The sequence below is a fragment of the Aethalodelphis obliquidens genome, unplaced genomic scaffold (assembly GCF_003676395.1).
Source record: "Aethalodelphis obliquidens isolate GAN/ISIS:26980383/991018 unplaced genomic scaffold, ASM367639v1 scaffold1, whole genome shotgun sequence".
Lineage (NCBI taxonomy): Eukaryota > Metazoa > Chordata > Mammalia > Artiodactyla > Delphinidae > Aethalodelphis > Aethalodelphis obliquidens.
The window spans coordinates 41638100-41664284 of record NW_020837945.1 but is presented as its reverse complement, the minus strand read 5'-3'; the positions used below and the strand labels follow the sequence as shown (position 1 = coordinate 41664284).

Here is a 26185-nt window from a genome sequence, read left to right as displayed (position 1 = left end):
GGGAGTGTGTGAGGGGAATATTTTGAAAAGAGCAGTCAACTTATGGATTTGAGCAAACATTTATAGGAAGAAAGGGTATATATCATGCAGATACCTAGGAAAGACTGTTCTTGGCCTAGTAATTAACCAATACAAATAACCTAGGATGAAAATGTATTTCAGGAACATCAGGAAAGCCAGCATGCCCAGAGTGGTAGAACTGATAGGGACAGTAATAGAAAATAAGTCCCCAGAGTTAAATTATGGATGGTCTTCAAAGTCTATGTAAGGCTTCTATCCTGAATAAATTGGAGAACTATTGGAGGGTATGGAACAGAGGAGAAAACTGCACTGGCTAATCTTAAAAATATCACCATGTCTCTTTTGAGAGTAGATGACAGAAAGATAAGAGTGGCTAAAATTGAGGCTAAAATATAGTTCATACTGAACTAGATAGAAATGGGGAGTTTTTTGTTAAAAGACTAAGTCTGGTGAAAGGGCTGGTGACGAAAGTTTTATCAAAAGCCACAGCTGGTTCCAAAGACTCAAGGGCCTTGAAATTTGCACCCAAGTAAGTAGCAAAGCAGGGGCTAGGGATACTACAGGGACTAAAGTTCTCTAAGTTGTGAATTTCAACAGATTGTCAATGTAAAGGAAAATGGTTAGTAGCTCAAAAATCAGCAAGGAAAAAAAAGTAGGTCTAATTCTAAATCTTTAAAGGATCAGCTCTTACTCTTATTTGGAGAAAATACATGAAGGGACAGCAAGTTTAAACTCCCCTTGGTGACTGGGACATAAATACACAGAGATGCAAAAACAGCCATCTGAACTATTTGTGAGGGGAGGAAGTTCTCTGTACTAAACTTGCTCAGTTTCTTCCTGATGTGAGAAGTCCACTTTTTCACACCATAACAAAAATAGCTGCTTTATTTTTAGGATCCCAAATATATCATAAAAACTAATAAAAACAATGTGAGATGGTTATTTGTTTGAGATGTTCCCTGATAATCAAAATATATCTCAAATATCCTTTTAAATGTGGACTAAATTGCCTGCTTCACATTTTTGTATAAAGAACTTATACTTATAGACAAATGTATAGGACTAAAAAAATGTAGAGTAATCTATTCCAAATTTAATAAATGATCCCTTCCTTCCCTCTCTTACTCCCTCGCTGTTTTCCTTCCTTTTTCCTTTCCTTCCTTCCTTTCTCCCTCCCTTACTTTCTTCCTTCCCTTTTCCCAGATATTAGAGTTTGCATTTTAAGATCACCTTTTTGAATTAAAGTAAAAATATTTAAAGAAACTAGTACTGGAAAGAAGCTTTGGAGACAACAGTGAACAAAAGACAGAAAAGAGCAATTATAGCAATTACAGATAGAAAAAAGATATGGCGTGTAAAGGGAAAAAATCCCATCAATCAAACTTATTTTAAAAATCAAGAATTATAGTTTAAACAAAGCAAGGGGAAAATAACAAGTTCAAATGCTACTTTACGTAATCCTGCAACAAATATTGTTATTGGACCATATACTATTGCTGTGTTTGAAATTCTAATGTCATTCAGAGCAAAAGAGGTAAAAGAGCACTAGGAAAAAGCTAAACTTCAGGAGAGTATTAGCAAGTAGGGAACAATTCTGATTTTAAATTCAAAAAATATAAAGACATTTTGAAGATTTTTTAGATACCTTAAAACAAGTGGGGAAGAAGTATATTAGAAAAATAAGCAGCCATGATACACACATGAAATGAATACCATATGGCAGTCTTCATTCACATACAATATCTTTCACCACTTTGCTCCTGACTGCAATTCTCTAATCATTTCCACCTACTCAGTACCTTATTGTCAACTTGTACTGAGTTAAGATAGAGTCAAACTCCTCAAATGGATATTAAATAAAATGCTTTTTTACCTCCCACAAAGCAAGCTGAATGTTAGAATCCCTTTTGTTCCTTTACATCAACTAGAATAAAAGTATAAAGAGAGACTGTTATAAAACAGATAGAAAGATTATCCGTAACATGCAAATGAACTATAAGCAGGAAAAAACATGTCATCATATAGGAGGATTTTAGTACTTACTAACATCATAAATTTATTACAGTATGAATATGATTGACTTTAGTATATGGACTAAGTGGATTGCTATTCCAGTTGCCGATGACACAACTATTGGGGATTATATAGATTTAAAAATAAAATGAATAAAACTGATGCTATGCCATCCCCTAACAAGAAATTTATTTTATGTTAAAATAATTGTGTATTTATTTGTTTATTTAGTAAAATTGCCCAAGTAGGACAAGAAGACTAAATTCTTTCATTGGTCTGAGTGGTTACAATTTTTCTAAGGTTGTGAGGTAGTCACATTTTATTTTTCTTTACTTACTTGAATATACCCAAAATTAAGAAGGTCAGTATTTATAAAATAGCCACATCACATTTTATTTGTTTCCTACATCCCTGGTAATTTTTCCTAAGCTGCAAATACTTACCTTTACAGAGCATATCAACACTGATATCACAATATCCTAGACTACCATACAAGGGTATGTTCTGTTGTGTTGTACTTCTTAGAAAAAAAAAAATAGAGTAGATTCCCATTCATGGAAATCAATGGAAGAGATTATGATTTCAACTCTAAATAAGTATCCTTCGATATTTTATGCTTAACTCTCAATTTACACCACTCTCCATTCGCACTGCAATTTATATTTATTGCAATACATTAAAATTCACATGACCAAAATTATTCTGTGAGTATAGCTGCTGAATCCATAACAAACATCTTCAAGCATGGAGAGATCCAACTACTTAAATAAGTAAATCAAGGTATCATGTGACTCGGTTTAATTAATATAAAACCTAATTTTAATATTGAAAGGGACATTTATTAATTCCCTCTGTATAGTAATGTGCTAGTCTCTGTTCAAAGTAAGCTTAGTAAAATCTCTCTCTTTTAGGACTGGATATGTATTTTGCTACTATAAGTGACATTATCAACTTTTTCTATCAAAAATACCTCATTCCAAATTATTGTGGCAGCTTAAAAGTGGAAAACTGAGAAGGCTGCGTGTATAGTCTAAAATATGGCTGAAACTCAAAACATTTTTGAAAACTATTTTTTTGACAGTGCCACAAGAGACATTTTATGAGCCACATGAGAAAATTTCCCTCAGTGCTTTAAATCCATGGCTTTTTTTTCCTTTAAACCCTAAATGGGCTTTCTTATTTGGTAATTCATTTTAATCATGAGGTTTGACCACGGATAATTCTTAACAACAATGAACAGTAAAATTCACCTTTTGAAAAAAAAAATCAAAATTTTTTGCTATCACATTTATTTAAAGAATGGATCATATGTTCTGAAGGTATGTTTTGCCACCATGTGGAAACAGCAGACACACCACTTGATAACCAGGTCTCACAGATGAGATAACCTAAAAGTGAAAGAGAGGAAAGAGATTCTCAAAGGTCTCGGGAGAGTAGGTATGGCAATGTGGTAAGAAGACATAGGCTGTGCATTTTATTTAAAAGGTTTCACTTTTTAAAAATTGGCTTCACCACACAGGATTTCCTTTATTAAAATAAATGGCAGACACTATATGGCTCAGTATATCTTAGTACTGAGCATTATGACACTATGGTTAAAAACTTGAACTCTGAAGTCACACAGTGAAGGCTGCACTCTGGCTCCAAAGCTTATTACATGAGTGACATTGGGTAAATTTCAGACAATGTAGATAACTGTTGAGAGTATTTAATTAGATCATCTAAATAAAACTGTTTAGCATGATGTCTGGAACATAGTAGGTAGTAAGTAATTCGGTCTTCCCGTTTCGTCTCTGTTTCTTAGCTTGTGCATGAGTGTGTGCATGCGTGTGTGTAGCACTGTCAGTATTTCCAACTTTATATATAGTGACAACGCTAAGTGGGTTGCAAGAATAGTTTATGTTGATATTAACTAAACCTCTTTCATTACAGAAAAAGAAATAAGTTGGAGTGAATACTACGTTCTTGATAGAAAAAAAAATAATCCAGTGAGAAAAGAAAATACATTATAGGTCTTGAGATTTTAATAGTTCCTTGTCAATTAAGAGATTTATTGAGTAGCTAGATAATAAACAAAATGAAGTAATCACAATTACCCAAGACATAAATCTATTGTGGTTCAAGTCCTGGTAAGTACTAGCATTAATGTTTTAAATTCTTTCTTTGTTGGCTTAGGGGCAAAAACATGACATGACAACAAAAATAAAATAATCTCCTTATGTCCAGAAGAAAAGCTGACATTATCGATACAAAAACATTCAGTTTACACAGTAACATTATCTCAGATTGTAGGTAAGCAAAACTGTGAGTGGTTGTTACTTAGGACTATCAAAATTGTTCTTTAAAGCTGGATATGGCACAAATCAATTCTATTTTCCTGTTTGATATACAATCTTAAACTCCTGCCCAACATCTTTTCTTTAAAATGATGGCTTGGGACTTCCCTGGTGGTCCAGTGGTTAAGACTTCACCTTCCAATGCAGAGGTTGTGGGTTTGATCCCTGGTCAGGGAGCTAAGATCCCACATGCCTCGCAGCCAAAACACCAAAAACATAAAACAGAAGCAATATTGTAACACATTCAATAAAGACTTTAAAAAAGTGGTCCACATCAAAAAAATCTTTAAAAAAATGAAATAAATAAAATAAAATGATGCCGATACCATTTTAATAGTAATTATCTATAACAGGAAACTGGATTCTGAAGCTTGGTGTATTGAGATTCAAATCCTGTCCCATTCACTACCTCTCTGTCACCTTCAGCAGAAGAAACTGACATTAATATCTTAATTTCTAAATTGCAGACAATCATGGAAGCTCATAACAATGCTATGATGATTAAATGAGGTAGTCCATGTAAAGACTTTTGCGTAGGGCCTGCACATAGTGCACATTTAATAAATATTTCCACTTATTATTATTTTATTATTCTATCATTATTTTTTCTTGGTTCACTTTAGTTTTAGTTTTCCAGACTAAGCTGTCCTGATGTTCCATTTTCTTTTGATGGTTTCATTATGCTCTTTTCTAAATTTCAGTCATGTTAGAAATGTTCCCTTTTCTCTTTCCCAAATACAATCAACTATTGCCAATTTATGCCATGGAATGTTTCTTCTGTTGATCTTTTCTTTTTATCCTAATTACCAATGTATTAATTTAACTTGGACAAGTGTAATAGATTTTTTTTACCATTCTCCCCAATATTTGTTTCCTTGTCACTTCATTCTGATTATTCTTGCTTAAAATGACTTTCATCATCCTATTACAAACTTATTTCAAAAATATTAATGGGGGCTTCCCTGGTGGTGCAGTGGTTGAGAGTCCGCCTGCCGATGCAGGGGACACAGGTTCGTGCCCTGGTCCGGGAAGATCCCACATGCTGCGGAGTGGCTGGGCCCATGAGCCATGGCTGCTGGGCCTGCGCGTCTGGAGCCTGTGCTCCGCAATGGGAGAGGCCACAACGGTGAGAGGCCCATGAACAGAAAAAAAAAAAAAAAAAAAAATTAATTAATGGTTTACTGCTGCCTTTATGTAAAAAGATAAACCTAAAGTTTCTAAAATCTGTCATTTACATGCTTCTTCAAACATATTATCATCTTTTACTGCCCTCTGCTTTAAAATTATCTCTCTTTTGATCATTCTATACAACACACCTTTAATAGCATTACCTTCATGGAAAGACTTTCTCTGAATTATTCATGCCAGCCTCAGAAAATTTACCTACACTACAATTCCCTATGAAGATGTGTCTAAATGTATAATCCTCAGTAAATCCTTATTATGTTGAACTGTTCTCTTTACAGTCCATTTAGTGGTTGATCATATATTGTTTAAATCTCTTCTATAATATTTAATTGACATATATCCCATATCTTTTATTAATTTTAAGGTCATCTGTAGCACATATTATTTTATAGGCTTCTATGTCCTTCTCAGAACCTCTAATATGTAATTTAAAAACACAACAAATATGTTTAAGAGAATTAATATGTAACAAAACTCAAACCTTGGCTCCTGGCCAAGATGGAGTAACAGGGACTGGATTTACCATCCCATAAGAAACAATAAAAACAAGAAAAATAACCAAAATTATATGAAACAACAGTTTTCAAGTCACCGAGTATCAGGCAACAAAAACAGGGATCCTGAAGAAAAGGGAAATGGATGAGATGAGCACTACACTGCAACATCTTATTGCTGAGATTCTCTAGGCTTCAAGACAAGGAGGGTGACCCAAACCAGAGCTCAAAAAACTTCCTGAGTTGAGGTGGTGGAGCTGAAGTTCCAGGGAGCCCAGGTTGACTGAAGTTCTTAGAGAGAACACCAGAGAGGAGTGAGCTGCACAGAGGGAGCTAAAGGACAGCTGTGAGAGATGCGTTGTCAGTTTTCAGCAGATCAGCGTATGTGTGAGGAAACTTCCCAAGGCCAGGGAAAGAACTAACCAAAAGTAATGGAGACATTGTGTTTGGTGCTCCCGCAGGGCTGGGAAAAATGCTTGCTGCCACCAACCAAATAGGAAAACCTCAATATTCATGCGGAATTAGGTAGAGTACATAGGAGTGGCTTGCCTCAATAGTGAGGAATAATCAACCCTTGATTTAACACTGCTCTGATTCCACATAACAAATCTTAAAAGCAAAATTCACAAGGATCAAACTGTTTCCCAATACCATAACTATGTCCCATAAAAAAGCTCAAGAATATTAATATTTATAGGAATACAAAAATATTCAGCACCCAGGAAGGAGAAATTCACAATGATTGGCATCCAATTAACAAAAATCACAAGGCATGTAGAAAAATACAACTCATAATGAAGAGGAAAATTAATCATTCAAAATCAACTGAGAACTGTTATGGATGTAAGAGGTAGTAGGCATGGACATTAGGACAGTTATTATAACTGTATTCCATATGTTCAAAAAGTTAAATATAAAAACAATATAAAAATGATTCAAATAAAAGTTCTAGAGATTAAAAACTACTATACAATGTCTGGTATGAAAATACACTGAACTGGACTGGTAGCAGATGAGATGTTACAATGGAAAAGATTCATGAGCTTGAACAGATAATAGTAGTTCTACCCAAAAGGAAGAACCCAGAGAAAAATGATTTTAAAAACGTTAAAAGCATCCATGAACCCTAGGACTACTTCAATTTGCCTAACATATATACAATTGGAACTACCAATGGAGAGGAAGAAATATTTGAAGATATAATGATTAAAAATTTCCCAAATTTGATGAAAACTTCAAACACACAGATCTAAGATCAATAAATCCCACTCATAAGAAACACAAAGCAAACTTCACCAAGGCACATCATAAATCAATTGTTCAAAACCAATAATAGAACCAATCTTGAAAGCAGTCACAGGAAAATGACACCTCACCTCACGTAAAAAGAAATAAAGAACACAACAGATTTCTCATCATAGAACAGGGAAAGAGTAAAATATCTTCAAACTACTGAAAGGGAAAAGTATCAACCCAGAACTCTATACCCAGCGAAATATCATTCAAAAATAAGGTGGACTAAACAGTTTTTCAGAACCAAAGTTGAGGGATTCATCACCAGGAGACTTAAACTACAAGAAATGTTGCTGCCAGTCTTTCAGGCCAAAAGAAAATGATGCTACGTAGAAACACAGATTTACATAAAGAGTTGAAGACACCAGCATTGGTAACTACACTGGTAATTATATAAGCTTTTGTAAATATTTAAATCTCTTGAAAATGTAATTGAATTTTTAAACTAAAATGATAACAATATATTATCAGATTTACAGCATCTGTAAAGAAGTAAAATGTTTGAAATCAATAGCTTAATGTCTAGGAGAGGAGAAACAGAAGTATACTAGGAAGTATAAGGTGCTCATACTATACAGGAATACTATCTTTTAAAGGTAGATTGTGATGTTAAAAATCTATGTAGTAGGGCTTCCCTGGTGGCGCAGTGGTTGGGAGTCCGCCTGCCGATGCAGGGGACACGGGTTCGTGCCCCGGTCTGGGAGGATCCCACGTGCCACGGAGCGGCTGGGCCCGTGAGCCATGGCCGCTGAGCCTGCGCGTCCGGAGCCTGTGCTCCGCAACGGGAGAGGCCACAACAGTGAGAGGCCCGAGAACAGCAAAAAAAAGAAAAAATCTATGTAGTAAATCCTTAAAAAAAAAAACTAAAATAACAAAATGAAGAGTTAGAATTGATTAGCTAACAAAGGAAATAAAACGGAGTCATAAGAAATAACTGATTAATCCAAAGGAAGCAGAACAAGAAGACAAAGTAAACAAGGAGCAGAGGGAGAAAGATAAAACAAATAGCAAGATAATGACATAAACCAAACTATCCATAATCATCTTAAAAAAGAATAGCCTAAACAGCCCAAATAAAGGCAGAGATTGTCAGATGAAATTTAAAAGCAGGGACAAATTGTATGCTGTTTACAAGAAACATGCCTTAAATATGAACGCATATAGATTTAAAATATTAGGATGAAAAAAGATATGCTAAACTAGAAAAAAGAAAGCTGAAATGACTATATTAAACCAGACAAATGAGATTTCAGAACAAAAATATATTAACAGGATAAAGAAGTTCATCTCAAAGTGACAAAGGGGTCAATTAACCAAGAGGACATAACAATCATATATGTATATACACATGATGACAGAGCTCAATGAAGAAAAACTGGAAGAAGTACAAGGGAAAAAAGGCAAATACAAATTAGCAGTTGGAGATTTTAATACATACCTCTCAATAAATGAAAGAACAGGTGTGGAGAAAATCAGCAACACGATTGGCCAACACAATCAACCAACCAGCTTACATTAATAGAACATGCCACTCAATAAGGGCAGAATAAATATTCTTTTTAAGTTCACACCAAACCTTTACAAAGACAGATCATGTTTTGGGCCATAAAACAAGTCTGAATAAATTTTAAAAGATTCAAGTGAACAAATTCTGTTTTGAGACCAAAGAGGAATTAAATTAACAATAATAGAGAAACTTCTGAAAAATATCACCCAATAGTAGGAAACCAAATAATAAACTGAAATAACTTATTTCAACTGATTGCAAATGAAAACACAACATATTAGAATTTGGATAGTGTCAATACAATAGTACATAGACATAACTTACAACCCTAAGCATCTATATTAAAAAAGAAAAGTCTCAAATCAGTGGCATCAGCTTGCACCTGGAAACTGAAAAAGAAGAGCAGATTAAATTAAAAATAAGCTGAGGAAAGGAAATATTTAAGATCACAACTGAATTCAAAATTGAAAACAAAAAAAAAAATGGAAAATATCAATGAAATCAAAAGATATGTGTTTGAGATCAATAAAATTGAAAACTTCTAAACATAATCATGTGAGAAAAAAAGAGAAGTCATAAATTACTTATATCAGAAATAAGAGAAGTGACATTACTACAGATTATGTACTATCAGAAAGATAAGAAGATACTGTGAAAAATTTATTATAATAAATTTGACAAATTAGATGAACTGAAAAAGTACCTTGAAAGATACAAGTGAAGGAGCTTACTCAAAAAGGAAGAGATAACTTCAATAACTCCATCTTTATTAAATAAATTAAATTTTAAAGAGAAGAACAAAGTTGAAAAACTAACACTAAAATTCTCAAGACAATTCAAGTTGATGTGGTATTTGTATTAAAATAAACAAATAGGTCAATGGAACAGAATGGAGTACAGCAATAGACACATGTATTCACAAATCATTCTCTACAAAGTTGCAAAAGGAATTTAGTGGAGAAAGTACAGTCATTTTAACAAACAGTACTGAAACAATTAGCCATTTGCAAAAGATGAACTTTGATCTATACTTTGTATCTAATACAAAAAACAGTTTAAATGAACCATTAGATTTACTGCAAAAACCTAAAACTATAAAAGGAGAGGAGTAGGCAAGCTACAGCCTACAGGCCAAATTTGACCTTCTACCTATGTATCTATGAGGTATGGGTTAAGAATAATATTTTTACATATTTAAATGACTAAAGAAATTTTAAAAAGAAGAATACTACTTCATAATACATAAAAGTATATGAAATTTAAATTTCAGTAAATAATTACTGGAACACAGTCACATTCATTCATTTATACTTTTTTCTGTGGCTGCTTTCACACTGTAACTAGGAAAATGATTAGTTGAGGCAGAATTATAGATCACAAAGCCTAAGCTATTTACTATCTGGCCCTTTAAGAAAAAAGTTTTCCAACCCCTACAACAGGCAGAGATTTCTTAGATATGACAGCAAAAACACAATCAATAAAAAAATAAATTGACAAATTGGACTTCATCAAAATTTAAAACTCTCCTCTTCAAAGGATGCTACAGAGAGAATGAAACACAAACCATGGACTGGGGGAAAATATTTGCAAATCAAATATCTGATGAAAAACTTGTGTTGAGTACATGTAAAGAACTCTCAAAACTCCATGGTTTTAAAAAAATTCCTCCAACCCCCAAAAAGAAGCCAAAATAATTAAACATACACTTCACAAAAGATATATAGATGGAAAATATGCACATGAAAAGACACTCCATTAGCTTTATGGAATTGCAAATCAAAGCTATAATAAGATACTAAATATGCACCTATTAGAATGGCAAAAAATTTTAAAAGGCTGACCATACTAAGAATTGGCAGGGATGTGAACAAAGTGGAATTCTCATACACTTCTGGTAGAAATGTAAAATGTGTTAAACACTTTGGAAAACATTTTTGCATTTTCTTAAAAGGTTAAATGTCACATGATGTAGCCAGCCCACTCTTTAGTATTTATTACCAAAAATATGAAACATTCATAAAAAGGCCTTTGCACAAATGTGTACTCAATTCAAAGACTTTTAAATTTGAAATAAATTTCAGTTGTCATTTTGTGTGTGTGTGTGCATGTGTGGTGTGTGTGTAAGAGGGAGAAAGCAAAATTAAAGAGAATTAGATTAAATATTGGAGACTTTAGAGACTTAGAATAGTGGGTTCCTCAATTGATAGGTTATACTTTCTGTAGATCAAATAGTACAGTTGAAAATTTTATCCTGTGTATATTAATAAATTTGAAAAATGCAATATTGTGTTAATAAAGAGCCTGTGCAAGCAGGGCATTTTAGGCAATGTAGTAAGATGTATTCTCTAAGTTTCATGTAAAAGCTTAAGTCAATTAATCTTTATACGTACCTCCCTCATTCTCTCCTACCTTCCCAATATATAATCCTTTATTCATTAGTAAAATGATTTCTGGAAAGAATTATACTATCTTTCTACCAACTTTCTTAGGACTATAAAAATAATTAGGCTTAGTAGTCTAGAGAGCCCAAAATCTTACTCGGCACCAGAATATGAGTGTTTGTCAACTCAGTATTAGATTGCCAGATAGTTTACATTCATCTCTGTTCCCTAGACGTTGGTGGTACCATATCACCATTAATTAATCTTGCTTTAAAAAGTAGACTACGGATCATACATTATCACAAATTCATTGAGGAAGCAGAAATTTTCATTTATCTTGGCCAGCTGGCACATGTCCCATGAACCAGGACAAACTTTTAGCCCCACAGGGTGGAAAATTCTGATCTTTTAAGTGACAGAGTTGTAAAATGGAGCAAATGATCCTTACATGTAATCTCATGCAACATCACACTTCAAGGTCCTCAGTTAGTGATTTAATAATAATTCTTCAGTCTTAAGTACCTACAATTGACCATACGTTACCTTATATCTGCCCATGCCTATTGATTTTATTACTCAAGAATCCTGTAAATAACCGTCACCTTTTCCCATCTTCTTATTATTATGAAAGGTTAAAATAAGTGTTAATTTATACAAGAAATGCTTTTTCTCTTTTCTGTCTCTCTCTCTCTCTGTTTCTGTGTCTGTTGTGTGCTTAATTTATTTCAATTACAAAATATACCTAATAACTCATAAGAAAGAAGTTGCCTACAAATCCTTTTACTGAAGAGTGACTACTATCTAGTTTTTTTGTTTGTTTGTTTTTGCGCTACATGGACCTCTCACTGTTGTGGCCTCTCCCGTTGTGGAGCACAGGCTCCGGATGCGCAGGCTCAGCAGCCATGGCTCACGGGCCCAGCCTCTCCGCGGCATGTGGGATCCGCAGAGCACGAACCCGTGTCCCCTGCATCGGCAGGCAGACTCTCAACCACTGCGTCACCATGGAAGCCCTACTATCTAGTCTTTATTTAACCTATATATCACACAGTAATAATAACAGTGAACACCAATTTATCATGCAGGGCTAAAACTTAAAATTGACAGGTGGATGTGATTTTTATCTACAGGTATGCCTTCAACCTCCTTTGCAATAACGGACAGTTTTACTGTTAATCAAATACATGGTTACACTTTGCTTTTAAGTATACCAAGAAAAAAAAAAAGAATAAGAAAAATTAATAAGAAATTTTAATTAACACTGTCACAGTTCCTTTTTCATAACTTACCATTATATTATTTTCAAGAGTATTTTTGAGGAGTGGTATACATTCTTTCTAAACCATGTATGCTGCATATGTCAAAATATATTTCCATCTACACACAAATCTGATGAGACCATACTTTCAACGTTATCTTCACCTGCTGATCCATCAGGGAGAAGTGGTGAAGAATATATCAGGAGGAGCTTCAAGACAGCGGAAGAGTAAGATGTGGAAATCACCTTCCTCCCCGCAAATACATCAGAAATACATCTACACGTGGAACAACACCTACAGAACACCTGCTGAATGCTGGCAGAAGACCTCAGACCTCCCAAAAGGCAAGAATATACCCATGTACCTGGGTAGGGCAAAAGAAAAAAAAAAACAGAGACAAAAGAACAGGGACAGGACCTGCACCTCTGGGAGGGAGCTGTGAAGGAGGAAAGGTTTCCACACACTAGGAAGCCCCTTCGTGGGCGGAGACTGCAGGTGGCGGAGGGGGGAAGCTTCGGAGCCATGGAGGAGAGCGCAGCAACAGGGGTGCGGAGGGCAAAGCTGAGAGATTCCTGCACAGAGGATCGGTGCCAACCAGCACTCACCAGCCCGAGAGGCTTGTCTGCTCACCCACCAGGGCGGTTGGGGCTGGGAGTTGAGGCTAGGTCGGAGCACAGGGAGAGGACTGGGGTTGGTGACGTGAACACAGCTTGAAGGGGTTAGTGCTCCACGGCTAGCTGCGAGGGAGTCCGGGAAAAGGTATGGACCTGCCGAAGAGGCAAGGGACTTTTTCTTCTCTCTTTGTTTCCTGGTGCGCGAGGAGAGGGGATTAAAAGCGCCACTTAAAGGAGCTCCAGAGACGGGCATGAGCTGTGGCTATTGGCATGGACCCCAGAGATGGGCATGAGACACTAAGGCTGCTGCTGCCGCCACCAAGAAGCCTGTGTCCGAGCACAGGTCACTATCCACACCTCCCTTCCGGGGAGCCTGTGCAGCCCGCCACTGCCAGGGTCCTGGGATCCAGGGATAACTTCCCCAGGAGAACACATGGCGTGCTCAGGCTGGTGCAACGTCACGCCGGCCTCTGCTGCTGCAGGATCGCCCTGCATCTGTATCCCTCCCTCCCCCCCGGGCTGAGTGAGCCAGAGCCTCCGAATCAGCTGCTCCTTTAACCCCGTCCTGTCTGAGCGAAGAACAGATGCCCTCAGGTGACCTACACGCAGAGGTGGGACCAAATCCAGAGCTGAACCCCGGGAGCTGTGTGAACAAAGAAGAAAAAGGGAAATCTCTCCCAGCAGCCTCGGGAGCAGCGGATTAAATCTCCACAATCAACTTGATGTACCCTGCATCTGTGGAATACCTGAATAGAAAACGAATCATCCCAAATTGAGGAGGTGGACTTAGGGAGAAAAGATATATATATATATATATATTTTTTTTTTTCTTTTCTTTTCCCTTTTTCTCTTTTTGTGAATGTGTATGTATGCTTCTGTGTCTGATTTTCTCTGTATAGCTTTGCTTTTACCATTTGTCCTAGGGTTCTGTCTGTCCGTTATTTATTCATTTATTTTTTTTAGTATACTTTTTAGCACTTGTTATCATTGGTGAATTTGATTTCTGGTTTAGTTGCTCTCTTCTTTCTTTGTATTTTTATTACATTAAAAAAATTTAATAATTATCTTTTACTTTAATAACTATTTTATTTTACTTTCTTTTATTTTATTTTATCTTCTTCTTTCTTTCTTTCTTTCTTCTCTTTCTTGCTTTTATTCTGAGCTGTGTGGATGACAGGCTCTTGGTGCTCCAGCCAGACATCAGGGCTGTGCCTCTGAGGTGGGAGAGACAATTTCAGGACACTGGTCCACAAGAGACCTCCCAGCTCCACATAATATCAAATGGTGAAAATCTCCCAGAGATCTCCATCTCAACACCAAGACCCAGGTCCACTCAATGACAAGCAAGCTACAGTGCTGGACACCCTATGCCAAACAACTAGCAACACAGGAACACAACCCCATCCATTAGCAGAGAGGCTGCCTAAAATCATAAAAAGGCCACAGACACCCCAAAACACACCACCAGACGTGGACCTGCCCATCAGAAAGACAAGATCCAGCCTCATCCACCAGAACACAGGCACTAGTCCCCTCCACCAGGAAGCCTAAACAACCCACTGAACCAACCTTAGCCACTGGGACAGACATCAAAAACAACGGGAACTACGAACCTGCAGCCTGCGAAAAGGAGACCCCAAACACAGTAAGTTAAGCAAAATGAGAAGACAGAGAAAAACACAGCAGATGAAGGAGCAAGGTAAAAACCCACCAGACCAAATAAATGAAGAGGAAATAGGCAGTCTACCTGAAAAAGAATTCAGAATAATGATAGTAAAGATCCAAAATCCTGGAAATAGAATGGAGAAAATACAAGAAACATTTAACAAGGACCTAGAAGGACTAAAGAGCAAGAAACAGTGATAAACAACACAATAAATGAAATAAAAAATTCTCTAGGAGGACTCAATAGCAGAATAACTGAGGCAGAAGAATGGATAAGTGACCTGGAAGACAAAATAGTGGAAATAACTACTGCAGAGCAGAATAAACAAAAAGAATGAAAAGAATTGAGGACAGTCTCAGAGACCTCTGGGACAACATTAAATGCACCAACATTCGAATTATAGGGGTCCCAGAAGAAGAAGAGAAAAAGAAAGGGACTGAGAAAATATTTGAAGAGATTATCATTGAAAACGTCCTACTATGGGAAAAGAAACAGTTAATCAAGTCCAGGAAGCAAAGAGAGTCTCATACAGGATAAATCCAAGGAGAAAACGCCAAGACACATATTAATCAAACTGTCAAAAATTAAATTCAAAGAAAAAATATTAAAAGCAGCAAGGGAAAAGCAAGAAATAACACACAAGGGAATCCCCATAAGGTTAACAGCTGATCTTTCAGCAGAAATTCTGCAAGCCAGAAGGGAATGGCAGGGCATATTTAAAGTGATGAAGGAGAAAAACCTACAACCAAGATTACTCTACCCAGCAAGGATCTCATTCAGATTTGACGGAGAAATTAAAACCTTCACAGACAAGCAAAAGCTACGAGACTTCAGCACCACCAAACCAGCTTTACAACAAATGCTAAAGGAACTTCTCTAGGCAGGAAACACAAGAGAAGGAAAAGACCTATAATAACAAACCCAAAACAATTAAGGAAATGGTAATAGGAACATACATATCGATAATTACCTTAAATGTAAGTGGATTAAATGCTCCAACCAAAAGACATAGACTGGCTGAATGGATACAAAAACAAGACCCATATATATGCTGTCTGAAAGAGACCCACTTCAGACCTAGGGAGACATACAGACTGAAAGTGAGAGGATGGAAAAAGATATTCCATGCAAATGGAAATCAAAAGAAAGCTGGAGTAGCAATTCTCATATCACACAAAATAGACTGAAGAAAAAGACTATTACAAGACACAAATAAGGACATAATGATCAAGGGATCAATCCAAGAAGAAGATATAACAATTGTAAATATTTACTCACCTAGCATAGGAGCACCACAATACATAAGGCAAATACTAACAGCCATAAAAGGGTAATTCAACAGTAACACAATCATAGTAGGGGACTTTAACTCCCGACTTTCACCAATGGACAGATCATCCAAAATGAAAATAAATAAGGAAACACAAGCTTTAAATGATACATTAAACAAGATGGACTTAATTGATATTTATAGGACATTCCATCCAAAAACAACAGAATACACATTCTTCTGAAGTGCTCATGGAACATTCTCCAGGATAGATCATATCTTGGGTCACAAATCAAGTCTTGGTAAATTTAAGAAAATTGAAATCGTATTAAGTACATTTTCCAATCACAACGCTATGAGACTAGACAGCTATTACAGGAAAAAAATCTGTAAAAAATACAAACATATGGAGGCTAAACAATACACTACTTAATAACCAAGAGATCACTGAAGAAATCAAAGAGGAAATCAAAAAATACCTAGAAACAAATGACAATGAAAACACACCGACCCAAAACCTATGGGATGCAGCAAAAGCAGTTCTAAGAGGGAAGTTTATAGCCATACAATCCTACCTTAAAAAACAAGAAACATCTCAAATAAACAAGCTAACCTTACACCTAAAGCAATTAGAGAAAGAAGAACAAAAATATCCCAAAGTTAGCAGAAGGAAAGAAATCATAAAGATCAGATCAGAAATAAATGAAAAAGGAATGAAGGAAACTATAACAAAGATAAATAAAACTAAAAACTGGTTGTTTGAGAAGTTAAACAAAATTGATAAGCCATTAGCCAGATTCATGAAGAAAAAAAGGGAGAAAACACAAATCAATAGAATTAAAAATGAAATAGGGAAAGTAACAACTGACACTGCAGAAATACAAAGGATCGTGAGAGATTACAACAAGCAACTACATACCAATAAAATGGACAACCTGGAAGAAATGGAGAAATTCTTAGAAATGCACAACCTGCTGAGAGTGAACCAGGAAGAAATAGAAAATATAAACAGACCAATCACAAGTACTGAAATTGAAACTGTTATCAAAAATCTTCCAACAAACAAAAGCCCAGGACCAGATGGCTTCACAGGCGAATTCTATCAAACATTTAGAGAAGAGCTAACACCTATCCTTCTCAAACTCCTCCAAAATATAGCAGAGGGAGGAACACTCCTAAACTCATTCTATGAGGCCACCGTCACCCTGATACTAAAACCAGACAAAGTCACAAAGAAAGAAAACTACAGGCCAATAGCACTGATGAACATAGATGCAAATATCCTCAACAAAATACTAGCAAACAGAATCCAACAGCACATTAAAAGGATCATACACCATGATCAAGTGGGGTTTATCTCAGGACTGCAAGGATTCTTCAATAAACGCAAATCAATCAATGTGATACACCATATTAACAAATTGAAGGAGGAAAACCATATGATCATCTCAATAGATGCAGAGAAAGCTTTTGATAAAATTCAACAGCCATTTATGATAAAAATTCTCCAGAAAGTAGGCATAGAGGGAACTTACTTCAACATAATAAAGGCCATATGACAAACCCACAGCCAACATCATCCTCAATGGTGAAAAACTGAAAGCATTTCCACTAAGATCAGGAACAAGAGAAGGTTAGCCACTCTCAACACTATTACTCAACATAGTTTTGGAAGTTTTAGCCCCAGCAATTAGAGAAGAAAAAGAAATAAAAGGAATCCAAATCGGAAAGGAAGAAGTAAAGTTGTCATTGTTTGCAGATGACATGATGCTCTATACAGAGAATCCTAAAGATGCTACCAGAAAACTACTAGAGCTAATCAATGAATTTGGTAAAGTAGCAGAATACAAAATTAATGCACAGAAATCTCTTTTATTCCTATACACTGATGATGAAAAATATGAAAATGAAATCAAGAAAACACTCCCATTTACCATTGCAACAAATAGAATAAAATATCTAGGAGTAAACCTACCTAGGGAGACAAAAGACCTGTATGCATAAAATTATAAGACACTAATGAAAGAAATTAAAGATGATACAAATAGATGGAGAGATATACCATGTCCTTGGATTGGAAGAATCAACATTGCGAAAATGACTATACTACCCAACGTAATCTACAGATTCAATGCAATCCCTATCAAACTACCACTGGCATTTTTCACAGAACTAGAACAAAAAACTTCACAATTTGTATGGAAACACAAAAGACCCCAAATAGCCAAAGCAATCTTGAGAAAGAAAAACAGAGCTGGAGGAATCAGGCTCCCTGACTTCAGACTATACTACAAAGGTACAGTAATCAAGACAGTATGGTACTAGCACAAAAACAGAAATATAGATCAATGGAACAGGATAGAAAGTGCAGAGATAAACCCACACACGTATGGTCACCTTATCTTTGATAAAGGAGGCAAGAATATACAGTGGAGAAAAGACAGTCTCTTCAATAAGTGGTGCTGGAAAAACTGGACAGCTACAGGTAAAAGAATGAAATTAGAACACTCGCTAACAGCATACTCAAAAATAAACTCAAAATGGATTAAAGACCTAAATGGAAGGCCAGACACTCTAAAACTCTTAGAGGAAAACAGAGGCAGAACACTCTATGACATAAATCACAGCAAGATCCTTTTTGACCCACCTCCTAGAGAAATGGAAATAAACCCCAAAATACACAAATGACACCTAATGAAACTTCAAAGCTTTTGCATAGAAAAGGAAACCATAAACAAGACGAAAAGACAACACTCAGAATGGGAGAAAATATTTGCAAATGAAGCAACTGACAGAGGATTAATCTCCAAAATTTACAATCAGCTCATGCAGCTCAATATCAGAAAAACAAAAAACCCAATCCAAAAATGGGCAGAAGACCTAAATAGACATTTCTCCAAAGATATATAGATTGGCAACAAACACATGAAAGAATGCTCAACATCACTTATCATTAGAGAAATGCAAATCAAAACTACAATGAGATATCATCTCACACCGGTCAGAATGGCCATCATCAAAAAATCTACTAACAATAACTGCTGGAGAGGGTGGTGAGAAAAGAGAACTCTCTTGCACTGTTGGTGGGAATGTAAATTGATACAGTCACTATGGAGAACAGTATGGAGGTTCCTTAAAAAACTAAAAATAGAACTACCATATGACCCAGCAAACCTACTACTGGGCATATACCTTGAGAAAACCATAATTCAAAAAGATTCATGTATCAAAATGTTCCCTGCAGCTCTATTTACAATTGCCAGGACATGGAAGCAACCTAAGTGTCCATCGACAGATGAATGGATAAAGATGTAGCTCATATATACAGTGAAATATTACTCAGCCATAAAAAGAACCGAAATTGAGTTATTTGTAGTGAGGTGGATGGACCTAGAGCCTGTCATACAGAGTGAAGTAAGTCAGAAAGAGAAAAACAAATACTGTATGCTAACACACACATATATGGAATATAAAAAAAACTGTTCTGAAGAAACTAGGGGCAAGACAGGAATAAAGACACAGACCTACTAGAGAATGGACTTGAGGATATGGGGAGGGGGAAGGGTAAACTGGGTCAAAGTGAGAGAGTGGCATGGACGTATATACACTACCAAACGTATAATAGATAGCTAGTGGGAAGCAGCCGGATAGCACAGGGAGATCAGCTCGGTGCTTTGTGACCACCTAGAGGGGTGGGATAGGGAGGATGGGAGGGAGGGAGATGCAAGAGGGAAGAGATATGGGGACATTTGTATATGTATAACTGATTCACTTTGTTATAAAGCAGAAACTAACATACCATTGTAAAGCAATTATACTCCAATAAAGATGTTAAAAAAAGAGGAATATATCAGAACAAATTTGGCAGAAATTATTAAAAGATTATTGTAAATAATAAAAGAATTGATTAAAATAATATTCATTACTTTATAAGTTTATGAGGGAAGATATAATTTTGTTTATAGACACTTGTATAATATAACTTCAGAGAGAAGTACCTCATTAGAATCATTTAAAAATGATGATATGATCTACAGAAGTGAACATTTAGCAAAGCAACAGAAGAATTGTCCAACTAGGAGCCGATGGAAGTCTCACAGTTTGTATTATTTGACATTATGTTTGATAAAACACAGGAGAGATTTCAGAGGATGAATCCTAAACTGAAGGCCAGGCAGCATGATCTGTTATATCAGGTGCCTCTTAGGCTGAGCTTTCTTTGATGTATATAACGCAGAAATCTAAACTTTACCCACAATGGCTTCACTACCCAGAAAGGCCACTCAATATAAAGCAATGTAAAGGCATCCACTTATATTAATCATACTTGAGTGGAAAGAAAGGAAGAATGGCAGAGTGGCAATTGGTAGGAATTATAACTTTTTTGTCCTCTCTGTATATTTATTTTCCTCTTCTTTGTCATTGTAAGTCTCGGTTCTCTTTATCATCCCCTTGCATGTGTACATGCTCATACTCTTTCATATTTAACCTTCTAGCACTGAGGAGAATGCAGAAAAGTAGATAAAATGTTAATTTCTAACATGAGACTCGGTAAATAAAATTAAATACAATATACACATATATATGTGTGTGTGTGTGTGTATATATATCTCAGATAGAGAAATTTAACAAATTACAATTGGTATAAGGCTCTCAAATGAACTTGCCTGGCACAACCTGTCTGCTCCAGGATCCCATTGTAAAGGATGGATTACTTTAATATACTACATATAATTTCTTTCTTTTTCATAGAATATGAAATAAATTCTGAAACCATTCATTTTTAGTACCAACTTTAATACCAAATTTAGCCAACCATAAGGCAACTTAATTAGCATTCTGGGCTGCCAGTGGGAATAAAGAATAAAAGGCAGAACCAAGCCCCAGGTTCTCTCCACCAGCCCACATTCCCCACCCTAAAAGAATTCAGATACAGAAAAATTAAGTTCTGTACACTTCAATGATCTCTGATGATAGATGCATCCCACATAATAGCTCTCTGACCAGGAACATGTCAACTCACTTTTCTATTTCAGTTCCTTAGCTTGTAAAACAGGGATAATAATAGCAGCTACCCCATAAGGTGTTTCTGATGACTACATAGATTAATGTATGTAAAACCTTGGAACCTTCTTTGTCACAGTAGGTGCTATATTAATAACAGTTGTTACCGTAGTGATTATTATGTCACAATTCCACACCTATAAGTGATACTTTGCCATCAGTATAGGGTAAAAGTATCTTCAGAATTCTTTATTAAGACCAAAGAACATTTAAAACGGTTTAGAAGCATTTCCATCAATCTCAGGTTAAATAAACATGCTTCCCATTTTGAGGTTTAAACTTTATTCTGACAATTTTCTAAATCATAATACTTCATTATTCGGTAACACTGAGAAAAGGCAACATCATTTATGCAACCATTATGGTGCTTTTGAGTTTTAATATGCCTAGTAGTGTTCAAGGCTTACATATACAGCATTTATTACCAGGCTAATTATAGGGACTTTTGGTTGGGTTTATCATATGAGAACATTACTAGGTTATGGTCACCATTTGCCACTGGCAGAGAAGGATTGCCAAGCTTGTATCTCCATTGGCTCTAAAACAACTCGCAGCAATGGAACACTGAAGTCTGTAACACTTTTTGTCACATAATAGTTTCTGTGCTTGTCCCCACACAGGCACTTTTAAGCAGATATACAGTACATTCTGTATCCACTCAAGGATTTGAGATAAAGTCTATGAAAATAGCTATAAATGTCAACATTATACAGCATCATAGTCCTATATTTGTGTCAGGAAGGCATATTACCAGTTTAAGGCTGTAATCATTCATATTCTATCAAGTAATGGTATGACACATACATTTAGAAAGATGTTATGCTCACAGAAAGAATTATATTACAAAGACAAATGCATATATACCCGAGCCTGAATACACAACATTGACTATGTATGTGAGAAATTGTTTTTCATCATGGTAACTATTATACAAAAATGCTGAACAAATGTGTTGTTGTTGTTTTTAATTGTACTATTTTGTAGCTGCTGGTATATCATCTATTGTTATGAAGCATGCACATCTTAGGCTTTCTTTTTACTTTCTTCCCCCCAAAATAAATTCTGGTATGTTTTCTTATAAGGTAGGCATACCTCTATGGAACCGAAATAGTAATCTGTTATATTACCATATTCAGACATTTTTGTCAGAAAAAAAAAAGAAGAAAATGAACCATTTGGTGTATTTTCTTCCATTTTTAAGGAAAACTCAAGATCAATGTTCCTCTAGGGAGAAGCCTGAGTGGGGAGAAGAAATGGCTGAAGTAGGATTCTAGATGTTGACCCCAATTTAGCTCAATATCAACCTATGCAATCTGGGGAATTTCCTGTTTCTCTGTCTGTAAATAGGGTGTTGACCTCAATAAGCTTTATGAAATGTTCTACTTCTAAAAAAATTAATGCTAAACTAAATATAAATATTCTTGGCTCACTCTTCTTTTATCCCTTTCTTTTGTCCTTAGTTTTTGGGGGAAAGTCTGATAAACTTGCTCCCTGTACAATGTACATTCCTAGAAAATCATAATTATACAAGATGGTGATGGGTCTTTCTCTTGTTTAGCTGACATCATTCTCTCCCTTAACTTGGCAGCTCACAAGCACCTCCAAACCTTGTAAATATCACACTTTTATTGGCCTCACTATTATTACTTCCTTCACCTGAGAAACATCAATATAATGGTAAAAAGGCATTTTCACCATTGGAAGCTAGATTCCTTAGCTTAAAATCTCAATTTTCTCACTATGCTCCACATAAGCTTTGGCAAGGTATTTAGCATTGCTGTGCCTCAGTTTTCCCATCTGTAAAATGAGGATAATAGTGTTTACCCTCCAGGGTTATTCTGCATTTTTTTTTTTGCGGTACGCGGGCCTCTCACTGTTGTGGCCTCTTGCGGAGCACAGGCTCTGGACGCGCAGGCTCAGAGGCCATGGCTCACAGGCCCAGCCGCTCCGCGGCATGAGGGATCTTCCCGGACCTGTCCCTCACATCTGCAGGCGGACTCCCAATCACTGCGCCACCAGGGAAGCCCTATTCTGCATTTTGAATGGCTTCATTACATGTAAAGGCAGGGAAATGCTCTAGGCACTTAATAAATGTTAGTTATTATTTTTCTGTTCTTAATCATTCGGCAGCTATAAATTTTTTAATTAAACACCAAGGATGGATTCAAAAATTAATTATTTCAGTAAGTGTTTTTAGAGCGCTCCCCATGAATTAGGTTTTGTGAATAAGTCAGATCATCTTCCTGCTCTTACAAAGCTTATATTCCAGTGGGTACAAAAGATGATATCAAGGACATATGAATAAGATATTTTCAGGTATATCTGAGAACTGCTAAGAAATTAATACAAAGTACATGTAACAAATATTAAGAGAGCTAGGAGAATGGAGTGGGGAAAATAGTGCTTTTACTGGGTCGCATGAGCAACCTCTTAATTTTGGAGTGGATCAACGTTCAGTTCTTGCACATTATCTCTGCTTTGTTTGTACACTCTGCCTTCATTACCTCACCCAGGCCCAGGGCTTAATTATGATGCCTGAAGGTACCATATAATCTGGTTATCTTCCTCAAATGTGCTAACACTGGCAGTCACCTATAACAGTAAATGGCATTTTCCCTTTGCTAAGACCCCAAACCCTGGAGCCGTCCTGACTCCTTTTTCTGTCTTCTTATATCCAAAGCAAATTCTGTCAACTCTACCTTCAAACTATATCCAGTATTTTACCAGTTCTCACCACTGCTGCCACCATTTTCTAAGACTTCCTGGATCTCTTGGTTGAATTACTGGAAAACTTCCTAACTGGTCTCTCTGTGTTCACTTTGCCCACGTAGAGCTTCATTCCAACACAGCAGAGTAAGCATGAATTGGAGGATGAGGGTGTGCCTCCTCTGTGCAAAGACTCCAATGGCTCTGATTTTACTCAAATAAAATCACAAGTCTCAGCGTGGACTATAAGACCCTACCAGCTCTGGCCCATGTCCCTTATGCTACTTCCCTTACATGCCGCCCCTCTCTTCCTACTTCACTCTGGTAAACTGGCCTCCTTAATATTCATGAAACACACCAATAATACTTCTGGCTCAGGGCCTTTGCTCTTCTGCAAATGCCTGGCATGCTCTCCCTCTATCAGCATGGTTTGCTCCCTCAGTTCCTTCAGGGCTTCATCCAAATGTCACCTTCTCAGTGAGGCCCTCCTTTTAAAAATTGCAACCCCAATCCCTAGAACTTCTTATTCTCCATTTACAATTTATTTTTGCTCCCCATAAAGTATTATCTTCTGATGGATTTATTTTGTTGTATGATTTCTTCTTTACTAGGGTATAAGCATCATAAAGCAGAGATTTTTGTCTGTCGTTCAATGTCGTATTCCAATTGCAGAGGCAACTGCCTATCGTGTAAGTGTTCTTTCAACATTTATTGAATGAATGAATGTAGTCCAGGCAATCTTCTCTGAGGAGTAACATTTGTTCTGAGGCCCTGATATCAAGAGACAGAAAACTATTAGACAGTCCGGTGGCAGAAAATATTCTAAGCAAAGGAAATGACCTTAGCAACTGTCAGCCTTTGAACAAAGAGAGACATGAAATGACTTATATTTTTAAATAATTATCCTAACTTCTGTGTTAAGAACAGTAGTTGGAGTAAAATAAGTGAGGATGAAAGAGGTAGGGGCTAAGTTCCACGAAGAAGGAAGTGGACAGGGCTTCCAGGCTATAGTAAGAAGTGGAATTTCATTTCAGATGAAAAAGGAAGCACAGCTGAAGGGGGCTATTAAAGGTATGGGTGGAGGGAAATATATAATCTGGTTGTATTTTTAAAAAATCTATTGGCTAGCAAGGGATAGAATGTTATTTTTTTACTCGGCAAAAGTAATCAGGGGAAACCACATTATCAAGATTTTTAAATCAGTAATATAAAGATTGTCTGTAGAATTAAGTCATTAAGGTTTCATACCTGAGAAGAAGTTGATGGTAGGTAAAATTTTCACTGAGTTCACATTTGTCTCAATATAATTTAAATATTCCTGAATATTCTAGATCGAATTTATCAGTGGTCTCATTGGTATAGCTGGAATGGTTTATTTTTCTGAAGCCTCCACAGTGATTAACAGTTCCAAACACTTTCCCTGAGTCTTTAAAAAAACCTATCAAAGATGAAGAAAGTCAGTAAAAATAGAACAACCATACGACCCAGAGATCCCACTACTGGGCATATACCCTGAGAAAACCGCAATTCAAAAGGAGTCATGTACCACAATGTTCATTGCAGCTCTATTTACAATAGCCGGGACATGGAAGCAACCTAAGTGTCCATCAACAGATGAATGGATAAAGAAGATGTGGCACTTATATACAATGGAATATTACTCATCCATAAAAAGAAACGAAATTGAGTTATTTGTAGTGAGGTGGATGGACCTAGAGTCTTTCATACAGAGTGCAGTAAGTCAGAAAGAGAAAAATAAATACCATATGCTAACACATATATATAGAATCTAAAAAAAAAATGTTCTGAAGAACCTAGGGGCAGGACAGGAATAAAGACGCAGACGTAGAGAATGGACTTGAGGACACGGGGAGTGGGAAGGGTAAGCTGGGATGAAGTGAGAGTGGCATGGACTTATATATAATACCAAATGTAAAATAGGTAGCTAGTGGGAAGCAGCCACATAGCACAGGGAGATCAGCTCGGTGCTTTGTGACCACCTTGAGGGGTGGGATAGGAAGGGTGGGAGGGAGATGCAAGAGGGAGGAGAGGGCTTCCCTGGTGGCGCAGTGGTTGGGAGTCCACCTGCCGATGCTGGGGACGCAGTTTCGTGCCCCAGTCGGGGAGGATCCCGCGTGCCGCAGAGCGGCTGGGCCCGTGGGCCGTGGCTGCTGAGTCTGCGCGTCTGGAGCCTGTGCTCCACAGCGGGAGAGGCCACAGCAGTGAGAGGCCTGCGTACCGCAAAAAAAAAAAAAAAAAAGAGGGAGGAGATATGTGGATATATGTATACGTATAGCTGATTCACTTTGTTATACAGCAGAAACTAACACATCATTGTAAAGCAATTATACTCCAATAAAGATGTTAAAAAAAAAA

General features: G+C 36.5%; 1 protein-coding gene across 3 annotated transcripts in view; it reads right to left on the bottom strand.

Moving 5' to 3' along the window:
• EPHA3 (EPH receptor A3) overlaps nucleotides 1-26185 on the bottom strand; it is a 365092-nt gene that overhangs the window by 160825 nt on the left and 178082 nt on the right. The window lies entirely within an intron of this gene.